A 12114-nucleotide genomic window follows, 5' to 3' on the forward strand; every position below is an offset into this window, starting at 1 on the left:
ATGAAATTCAAATGGAAATTATCTGAATTTTCTTAGTTTTAAACTTTTGAAATCCTAAAACATTTACTTCCAGGTTTTAATGCAAAAGAAACTCCACTGTACATGCAGTAAACAACTTTACTGTATAGTGGTGCTTGTATAGAAGATTTCAAAGTAAAAAGTTATTACAAGGACATTTTATGTTTATCACAGACTTTTTGCTTCAGAGGACTTCAATCAAAAACACATTCCTCACATCCAAGAAGACTTGTTCTTCACTGACATTCTCAGATCTGAATCAAGGGCTTTTCTGGCTCCTTTTCACAAGAGCGTCAACCTCAGAGACGTGTGGACTTAAGTGTAGATCCGCTGAAGATGGCAAAGTGAATACAGAATTAGTGGCATTTCTGAAGTTTTTGGGGCCCCAATCAAAACCACCCTTTGGGGCCCCCACAACACACCATCCACGAAGGCTTCTACTCCACAGTCTCCACCCCAAGAAAACCACCTACCCCATTACCAGGATATTGCCAAACTCTGACGGTGTTTTTAAAGATTTCCTGTTTCAGTGGCATAGCCAAAATTAAAGGCTTATAACTTGAAAATAAATAAATAAATAAATAGATTATGATACATTCTGAGACTCTCAGCCTAAGAAAGTGCTGAAAAAATCACAAAAAACTTGAGCCAATTTTTTTTTTTTTCTTATTTCATATTACTGTATATATCTCAGGGTGTAAATAAGTTGGCTTCAAAAAACTTTCGTTTTGTCTTGATACGACAAAGCAATCAAAAGTTATAGCATTACAAAAATAATTTAGTGTCCAAAAGCCTCTCCAAACAAATAAAACATAATAATTGTACATAAGAACTAATTACACATGCAAACACAACAATGACTAAAGGTTTGCATATCATGCAGACATGATTTTAGTAAAGAGAGGGGTCTGAGCACGGTTCACAGGATTTTTGGCTCATATGTGAACACTCTAAACAATCTCAGACCCCTTAAAAGCAAACTGAGCCGAGACCATCTCGGGAGGTGGTTTGAGTACAGTTCGCTTGCAGCCTTTGGTTCGGTTTGCTAATAATGTGCATTGTGAACAAAAAGTGCTCCGGGCTCACTTGATTTTCCCATTTGCGTAATACCAAACATGTTTGGCCCTGATAGGTACCCGTACTTAGGAAATGACAACACGAGCACGGGAGAGACGCAATGAGCCGCTTGCTCTGTTTCTATTGATATGACAGAGGGAGATGCATATTACATATCTCATGTACATATGTAAATTCACATATTTAATTCATTAAGTGTACATACCCTATCTTGCACATACATTACCACTTGCACATGTACATACACCATTCTATTTTATACTGTATATCCTATTTTTTTGTATGTCTATTTATACTCTTACATTGTTTTATATTCTGTGTCTCACTGTAATGTTCTGTGTGCACTTGTTTCTCCTATCACCAAAAAAAATTAATAATAATAATTCCTTGTGTATGTGAGAATACTTGGCAATAATTAAGTACTTTTCATAAGGTATTGATGATATAGCCTTCCTGGACTGAATATGCATGCATAACCCGAGGCGAGAATTTGTTAGATTATTGCTAGAACTTAGATCCAAGTTATTTCTCGATTGTAGTTAGTGGTGATTGCTAAGGCAACATTTGTGCCACAGATGTCAGTGCTTTCTCAAATCATGAGTCTGTCTTTTGACTTGGACCAGTAGGCAACCACCCAGAATAACCTAGCAACTGCATAACAACATAAAAGAACACCTAACCACACAGAAGCACCAAGCATCCTTGGGTGGGTAAATGTTTTTTTTTTTTTTTTTCAAATTTCCCTTCATCAAGACACCCCCCAACCGATGCAAGCAATCAAACATTTCACTGACTTTACTGTAACTTGTTTTTAGTAATGAGAGTTCTGTTATCTGTCTGGGTACAATAAAAGCTCTTAAACAGTATTTTGAAGGCAAATAGCTTAACTCGGCATCTTAAACTATGGGTCACGACTCAAATTGGGTCACATAGCCATACATGTTGGGTTGCGATGTAATTTGACACGTGTAATTATTTCCATTGTAATAGTTACTGAAACTGTTAAGAGCAAATGCGCTCTGTTTAGTGCACTCTTTCACACTGTTGCACTGGCCATGACTGTTTTTTGGCTGTTTTCCATAATATCTTTTGATATACTCGGTCTCTCACCACGATATCAATTGAGGCGGAGGCGCTGTCAGGTGCGGATGTGATGCGGCCAACAGGTAATTCACTCCACTTGACATAACGACACACTACTGTTACCGTTGCTCACTCACCAAACAGAAAGATGACAAAGAATCAGAAAGAGCGAGGAGTTATGTGGGCAAGTTCAAAGTTTTGAAACTTTTTTTTTTTGTGAAAGTTTTGAATCAGGTTGAGAGAAAGCCGGACAAGAAGTTCAAGTAGGTCAAGTAAATAAGTTCAAGAAAATAGTTAAGAGTTGATGTAGCCGTGAAGTGGAAATATGCAAGTACTGCCTGTCAAAGTGGCATAAGTTGCTTACAAACAATCGCTCTGTACTGTTCTGTGTCATGCAGTTTTTTCATAGTCCTTCTTCTTCTACTTTCAGCTGCTCCTGTTAGGGGTTGCCACAGTGGACCATCTGTGATCTGCACATTTGACTTGGTGCAGGTTTTATGCCAGATGCCCTTCCTGATGCAACCCCCAGTGGCTGGTGGACACTCACTCACACCTATGGGGCAATTTAGAGTCTCCATTTCACTTAACCTGAATGTTTTTGGGGGAAACTGGAGCACCTGAAGGAAACTCACACAAGCACAGGGAGAACATGCAAACTCCACACCCAATTGAGCTTCGACTCAAACCTTGGACCTTCTTGCTGTGAGGTGACAGTGCTAACGACTGAGCCATTGTGCCGCCCAGCTTCACATGAGTTCAGTATGACAAATAATGGTCAGATTGACACTAATTTATTGATCATATCTGTTCTGTGGAAACTATTATTCACAAATGTATGAACCTTTTACCATTGCAACCAATATTTTCTGCAAAAATAGTTAGGCTACTGCAATTGTTGTTACTATAAAATTTGAAATTGCTTGCAAAATCCTTCTATCTTTTCCTGACTAAATGTTCCCACCAGGTTTGTTAATATTTTTTATTTATTTATTTATATTTTATTATTAACAATACCTGTAGAAACTATTGTATTTGATTTTATTATTATTATTATTATTTATTTATTTTTTTGGCAGAACTATGATTGCCATGGTACATGTTTGTAAGGGTTACATATGATGCTTTCTTGTTCAAAATGGATGCAGTTAATTTTATCAATATCAACAAATATTTTTCTTTATTTCTACAGTTTGAGAGTGCATGTTTCTGTGCATGTTTAAATGTTTGTGAAAGAATAATAATGTATATATATCACAAATGTTTTAGATATAAAAAAGTGAATATATTAAAGGATATAGAAAATACAACATATTGCACGGTTTTGTAAATGTGGGTCCCAAGTAAATACCAAATTTCTAATTTGGGTCCTGGGCCGGGAAAGTTTTAGAACCCCTGGCTTAAATTATACTAAAATACTTTACAAATTATTTTCAAGTTATTAAACTCGGTGCCGATTAAAGTAGTCTCTTGGGCACATGCGCCAAATCATGCCTGGTGCGATATTAAAAAAAAATATTTATAATTAGAATAATGACTGAAAATAATGTAAATAAAACCCATCGCATTTTTTTTATATATATAATATTTTACTGCCCGTGTTTAAACGCAACAACACAATTTTGACGGCCACGTGACCTGCAACTTGTTACAGTGAAAGTATAGCACAAATTCATTTCTATAACGAGCATCATTTGTCAGCAACTTGTCAGCCATATGACATCTTCAGCGTGACAGTTTCACTCAGTGATGTTCACAAGTCTTTCATCTGAAGTCCAAGTCAAGTCTGGAGTCTTTAACACTGGAGTCCGAGTCAAGTCTTGAGTCTTTAACACTGGAGTCCGAGTCAAGTCTTGAGTCTTTAACACTGGAGTTTGAGTCAAGTCTGGAGTCTTTTACACTGGAGTCCGAGTCAAGTCTTGAGTCTTTAACACTGGAGTTTGAGTCAAGTCTGGAGTCTTTAACACTGGAGTTTGAGTCAAGTCTGGAGTCTTTAACACTGGAGTTTGAGTCAAGTCTGGAGTCTTTAACACTGGAGTCTGAGTCAAGTCTCGAGTCTTTAACACTGGAGTCTGAGTCAAGTCGAGTCTTTCGTCATGAGTCCTAGTCAAATCTGGAGTCTTTAACACTGGAGTCTGAGTCAAGTCTGGAGTTTTTAACACTGGAGTCCGAGTCAAGTCTGGAGTCTTTAACACTGGAGTCCGAGTCAAGTCTGGAGTCTTTAACACTGGAGTCTGAGTCAAGTCTGGAGTCTTTAACACTGGAGTCCGAGTCAAGTTTCGAGTCTTTAACACTGAAGTCCGAGTCAAGTCTCAAGTCTTTAACACTGGAGTCCGAGTCAAGTCTGGAGTCTTTAACACTGGAGTCCGAGTCAAGTCTGGAGTCTTTAACACTGGAGTCTGAGTCAAGTCTGGAGTCTTTAACACTGGAGTCCAAGTCAAGTCTCGAGTCTTTAACACTGAAGTCCGAGTCAAGTCTCAAGTCTTTAACACTGGAGTCCGAGTCAAGTCTGGAGTCTTTAACACTGGAGTCCGAGTCAAGTCTGGAGTCTTTAACACTGGAGTCTGAGTCAAGTCTGGAGTCTTTAACACTGGAGTCCGAGTCAAGTCTCGAGTCTTTAACACTGGAGTCCGAGTCAAGTCTCAAGTCTTTAACACTGGAGTCCAAGTCAAGTCGAGTCTTTCGTCATGAGTCCGAGTCGAGTCTCAAGTCACTAAACATTACTTCTTTTATGAGGAATATATACACACACACACACACACACATATATATATATATATATATATATATATATATATATATATATATATATATATAGTTTTTAAATACTCTACTTAAAAATAATAAATGATGACCTTTGAAAAATCTGGGATACTAATATGATTCTACCTGAACTTGTAAAAATTTATTTAATTTGATTTTTTCATTTTATTTTATTTCACAGACTTAATTAACTTATCGTGTACTGTTTTTTTTTTTTTTTTGTAATAAAGGTACCGCAGTTTTTCTCTTGGTCAGTTCAACAAGGCTCAGAATGCGCACACAAGCAATGCAATATGACATATAATGCAATGTAATACGATATCGTTAGGTAGGGCTGAGCGACTGATTGGTTTACAAGACAGCAGGGCTACCTGCTAATACTTCCTATCAGGCTGATTTCATGTATGTGATTCAGTTAGTTAGTTGTGTGTATTACTTTGCCGAACTGCTTGTGTTTTTAGCGACATGTACCTGTTTCGATTGGCTTCTCTAGATGTAGAACATAGGCTAAATATTGAAAATTACTCAAAAGTTTATCATTTATATTAAAACTTTTTTTTCTCAATATATATTGATATCATTTTATCACCCAGCCATATTATTAGGTATAATTTTGACAAAAAACTGGTCGGCTGTTTTAAGTCCACAAAACTTCTGATTGGCGATCATATTGAGCCATGTAGCTACATACCCAATGTTTATGTTAGAACAATATTAGCTAGCTTTGTGTGTTAATCATTGGCGGCCTTAGCTATGGTTCACCCTTTTCCAATTGACCTGCCAGAATTGAATAGACTTTTTCACTGAAAATATATATACTGTGTGTATATATATATATATATATATATATATATATATATATATATATATATATATATATATATATATATATATATATATATATATAGCTATATTGTGGCCGTGGCAGCTGACTGGTGAGCTGTGATTACTTAATTCAAAGATGACACACAGCTGCAACCACTAGTTGGCGCTCGGCTGACATCTGAGCAATCAGTGAACTTGACCTGGCTATTCAATACGGCAGCTAGCAAGGACCTTACTTGTGAGAGGAAAATGAAACGCACCTATCCTAGTGGTGCCGAAAAGTAAAACATTAGACAACAAAAGAATACGGCTAAATAGTGTCCCATAAGTGACCTCTTTCTTTGGTCCAGCATCTGTAAAAGGCCTGCCGACAACTGCACCACTATCACAGCATGCTAGGCAAACAACTGGGGCTAGCGATATGGGAGATGATGCTAATCAAAAGAACAATGGAAATGAGAACCCTTCTACTCAAACAGATGGTGGGGATAATGATGACCAAACTTTATTGTTTGATGAACAAGCACCACACGATGACAATCCTACAACTGAGACAGGGGAGGGAGTTGCCACCACCAGCACTCCAGACAGGGAGAAGGCCCCACTAGCATTCACAGAGACTGAACCGGCATGTTGGCCAGAGCATATTGCCAGTGACCAACCGATCGATATTGTTAGGAGAGGTCCCGTTCAGTTAGAGGACATTAACATTTCACAGAGCCAATCACGCAGTCGTTTTACCAAGGACAGATATTTTATGAAGATGAAGAATGGAGAAACCATACGTAGGTCATGGTTAGTGTACTCACAATCAAGTTTCTGCTGTTCCCTATTTGGCAAGCAAAGTCAAAGTCTCTCCTGCAGAGGATTCAGAATGTGGGAGCGACTCACTCTCAAACTCCAGGATCATGAGAAGTCAAATGCGCACCATGCCAACATGGATAGCTGGCGCGAGCTGGAAACGCTCTTGAGAACGCACAGTGCCATTAACAGCACTTACCAAGAAATGCAGATGCTGGAAAAAAAACACTTGGATGATGTCATGAAGAGGTTCATTGCCATAGTCTGTCACCTTGCAGAATGAAATCTTGCTTTCCGTGGCCACAATTCCACCCTACATGAACCAAATAATGGGAACTTTCTAGGTCTGGTGGAGCTGCTTGCCGAGTTCAACCCAGTGATGAGCGAACACGTCAGACGAGCAGAGAAAAAAGAGATTGCTGACCACTACATGGGGAAATCCATAATGAGCTAATCACACTTATTGGAGACAAGACACTGGAAGCAATAATAGAGAGGGTAAAACAATCAAATTACTATTCTGTGATAATGGACTGCACCACTGACGCTGCACACATAGAGCAGCTCTCTGTGACACTGCGCATTGACAAATGCCAAGTCGGTGTCGAGGCTATTGTTTGCAAGCATTCTTGAAGCATATGGAGAAGTTAGGATTGGATATCTCAAAATGCAGGGGGCAGGCATATGATAACGGGAGCAATATGTAGGGGAAAAATAACAGGGTGCAGAAGAGGGTGCTGGATATTAACAAAAAAGCACTGTTCATGCCATGTGCCAGCCACAGTCTAAACCTAGTCATTGTAAATGCTACAAAATCAACAGTGGAGTCTGTGAGCTTCTTTGGGGTGCTGCAACGTCTATACACGATATTCAGCTCATCGACACAGAGGTGGGAGCTTTTCAAGGAGAATGTCCCACAGATGACCCTCAAGGCCATATTCAACACGCAATGGGAGTGCCGTGTGGAAAGTGTCAAAGTCCTGCACTACCAGCTTCCCGATGTTGGCAGTGCAATCCTCTAACTGGTCGATCATGCCACAGAGAAAGGTGTGTGCTGTGTGTTAAATGTTGCTCTGTGTGTTATATGTTTATAGTGTGTTGCTTTTTATGATTATTTTAACTTATGGGAAGTGTTTTTGAGTACCCTGAAAAGTGCATTATTATATTATATTATATTATATTATATTATATTATATTATATTATATTATATTATATACTTGTAACAGAGTATTTTTACAGTGTGGTAATAGTACTTTTACTTAAGTAAAGGATCTGAATACTTCTTCCCCCATTGTTATTTGGTGACAGTGAAACTGTGTCTGCAGCCAGAGGCCTAGAACAGGAGATCATGTCATGGAAATTCTGATGACCGTTATCATCTGGTACAACGTTTTACATGAGGTGAATTGTGTCAGCAAGCTGCTCCAGAGCTCGCAAGTGGGAATCGATGTGCTACAGTGTGAGGTGGAATATGTTCTGAAATTCCTCAAGGAATACAGAGAGAATGGCCTTTCATCCACCCAAACAGATGCCAGAGACATAGCTGAAGAGATGGGGATGCCAATGGTCTTTCCTACTGCACAAATCCGAAAAACAAAATGCCAGTTCCAGTATGAGTTGCAAAATGTGGATCCTACAGTGTCAGCCGCTGAACAGTTCAGGAGAGATGTTTTCCTTCCACTAGTGGACTCTGCCATCACAGGCATTAGCGAGCGCTTCAAGCTGATGGAGTATTTTACTGTTTGGCTTAATTTATGGAAGAGAGGAAATGAAAAAGGCCATCCAAAGTTACACACTGAAAGACAGCTGCATAAACATGGAGAGAACACTTGGCGATGTGGATGTTGAGGACTTTTTCCACGAGTTGTCGGCTGCAGTCAGCGCCGTGCCTGCGAATGAAACAACTGGCCTGCATATTCTTAACTACATTTACAGCAACAACTTAGTTGAACTGTATCCCAACCTCAGCATTGCTCTGCGACTTATGGTGACAGTTCCTGTGACTGTAGCGACAGGAGAGAGAAGTTTCTCTTGACTAAAGCTCATCAAAACGCATCTGAGGTCAACCATGCTCCAGGAGCATCTGTCAGCTCTTGCTCAGATTTCAACTGAGTATGAGGTAACGAGATCACTAGACAAAGATAAACTTATTAGAGCATTCTATTATTTCACTCAATTTGTACAGGCAGCGACCCACTTATTTCTCTCTTCCTCTTGGCTTGCTCCTCCTCTGTCTCTCCCTCTTCTTTTTGCTCTCCAGGCCTGTAGTGAGCTGTCCATGGTGCTGAAAGAGCACGAAATGCAATTCATTGTAAACCAGCAGTAGATTCAGACACTTTTAATTCCCAAGAAAAATATGTTATTGCTGTTGTTGTTAATCTAATATGAGGGAATTGTTTAAGCTGTTTTTATGTCAGCTGATATATAACACAGTGCTATTCAGTGCTGAATAGCAGTTGCCAAAGTGCGAGGCTTCTCCTTATTCCAAAGCAAAAATAACAGCATTGTTTCAGTTTTTAATTAAGGGAATTGTTTGGATTATTTCTATGCTGAGCTTTTGATGCTGAAAGTGCACATAATGCATTTATGGTGAAGTCTGAAAATATACATATTGATGAAAACAAGATTGAATCTTTGCTTTTTTTCTCCTTTTTATGTTTTTTTTATGGGGGGTAGGGCCCCATATTAGCACTAGAAACAGGCCCCCAGATGCTTAAGAACACCGCCACTGGTGTTAATTAATGTGACTAACCTTTGAGAATGTGTTCTTCTTGAAGGTTCTGCTTCTTAAGCCGAGCGTACACAGTGTGAGTTCTGACACTTGGGATGTCGTGAGATCCTGCACACGTTACGAGTCATTTTATCTGATAATCATACAGGTGCAATCGTACACGACACGACTTTTATGACCTGGCGAATTTCAGAGCAATTGCATGAAATTTCATGCTATTTATCATTATAAGACATAAAGACAGAGGAGGATATTGCTTTAATTCCTCGTAGCTTGCAATTTAGAAATAAAATAGAAGACTGGCATGGGGGCTGCATTAGCTGAAAACTCATCTGCCGATTAAAAAAACAATAATAATAAATATGGATAATTATTACAAATGCTGTCCAACATTTGACAGATTCAGATTTCGAAGGGAGGTTGTGTGATTTTATGACTGCATACATCAATTATAGCGTCAGTGTGTTGCTGCTGCCAGTTACTGCATGACAATAAATTGCACAAAATGTACAAGATTAAAAAGAAAGTGTGGAAAATTCATGCACCATTTCTGTCGGTTATTCTTGGATTTTATTTGACACATGACATTGAAACATGACATTTAGTGCAGAATACGGAGTTATTTTAGTGGAGTAGGCTACCTGTATTATTTAGGTTTAGATGTAGGCTACGTCCTTCTCATCTGTGTCACCGCTTGAATGTTGATAGCAGACATTCTGAAGAAGATCCATGAGGTCTTCTTGTCCATGTGAATGCGCTTTAAAGCCGCACACAGCAAAGTTAAAAAAATCTTGTTTTAGCGCAGCTGTTGATTGACAGGTAGAACTTTCAACCTAGAAGTCCTTTGTTTCACTAGACACGTGCTTGGAGAGTTAAAAAAATCTTCTATCACATATCCACTATTGTGTGCATATGCAATTATAACAGATGCCATATCCCCCTAAATGTCGCCCTAGAACTGAAATGAATGCAAGTATGATGAATAAAAATAGACCATGATGGAAATGTTCAATCTCTGTCTGTCAGAGTGATAAAGATTGTTTTCTAGTGCAGCCCGTATAGCAAATGATTTGTTTGAAGAGCAGAGAACAGCATGGCATTTCTGTAGAATCATTCCCAGAGATGTGGTCGTGAATAATATGGGGAAAACACAGTTTTAACATGACCATTGTCTCCAAATGTGCAAAAGCTTCATGAACACTCAGTTTACATTGATCATGTGAGTTGTAACACCTTCTACTGATTGGTCAATTTCAGGTAGATTGCCAAATCGGCTCATTCAACCGCACACACCTCAGGAATTCACTCCAATTCACACATTCAGGAAGGCAATTCCAGCAGCTATTAGGAAACTTATTAAGTTTGAATGAGTTTAACCAGAACTCATCTACATAGTGGAGCCTACAAGGTTAGCCTAAAATAGCATGGGCAGTACACTTCATTACTCTAAATAAACTGCTTTTCTTTGGAAACAGCACATCATTTAATGAACTGACCAACTGTCAGCTAGTCTTCAACATGTTTTACACTAATCAATCCTTTTGGATTGAACTATGTGTGAAGTTACTATGCTAAAATTGCTGTTTAATAAGAGAAGTCACGGACGATTTTGCGACAGGTAGGTGCTCTCCCCAATCATTTGTATTATATCCACAAATGGTGACTTACTGTCGTAGTGCTAGTTGACTCTTACGCTTTCAATATGATAAAAGATCTCTGGTTGAACACTGCGGATTCCCTACAAACAAATGATGAAGGCTCACGGATGACTGGAGGAATGTCTACAACAAGTCCGATGTTGTTTCATTTGTCACAAGTGTTTCAGGTAAGTAGGTCATCCAGGTATCCAGTGCCGAGAATTAGCATACTAAGCATCCTTAAAGGTGCTGTCAGCGATTTTAGCATTCTGAAGCTTTCATCTGACTGAGCGGTTGAATTAGCCACGCCCCTTATTCCAAAACCCCACCCTCCAAAGAAAATTTTGAGACCAAAACAGAGCAAAAGAGTAGCATTGTTTGTTTCTGTGGCTGTCAAATTGAACAGTGGCACAATAGCGCCCTCAACTAACAAACATTATGAATTACAGTCTCAATGAACACTAAGAGAATGAGCAAAATGATTGACAGGTGAAAAGTGCCAATGTCCAATGTCCAATGTCCCATTTTTGTTTGCCTTTTATAAAGTCTACAGCTGTCACAGACACCGGTGAGATATCTCAGGACACTTACTTCATTAATATCTTTAAGGGAATAGGAACATTTTTTACATAATTTTCCATGAAAAAATCGCTTACAGCACCTTTAATTCGAAATACCTGTGCTTGATTGGCCACCATGCAAACAACCGCTCATTCCTCATTGGCTGATCACTCCATTAACCCTAAAATGCATCCGTTGTGTTCAATTTACGTATGTATTTATATATTTCGCCATATTTATCTTTATATCTGATATTTCAAGCTTTTAAAATATTTTCACATTTAGTTTGCTGTTTTTTAAATTAAAAGCGAGTTTGTATCAGTATCCCTAGTTTACATATGTCGGTCACAATGTATATATATATATATATATTAATATGCATCTGTGGCATTTGTTTTACGTATTTATTTATATTTTTTGCATGAACTGGTCATTATCTGATATTCCAAGCATTTAAAATGTTTTCACATTTAGTTAAATTAAAGCGAGTTTGTATTTATACCCCTAGTTTACATTCGTGGTTCCAAATTTATATATACACTACCGGTCAAAAGTTTTGAAACACTTACTCATTCTTTATTATATATATATATATATATATATATATATATATATATATA

The sequence above is a fragment of the Myxocyprinus asiaticus genome, chromosome 43 (genome assembly GCF_019703515.2).
Source record: "Myxocyprinus asiaticus isolate MX2 ecotype Aquarium Trade chromosome 43, UBuf_Myxa_2, whole genome shotgun sequence".
Lineage (NCBI taxonomy): Eukaryota > Metazoa > Chordata > Actinopteri > Cypriniformes > Catostomidae > Myxocyprinus > Myxocyprinus asiaticus.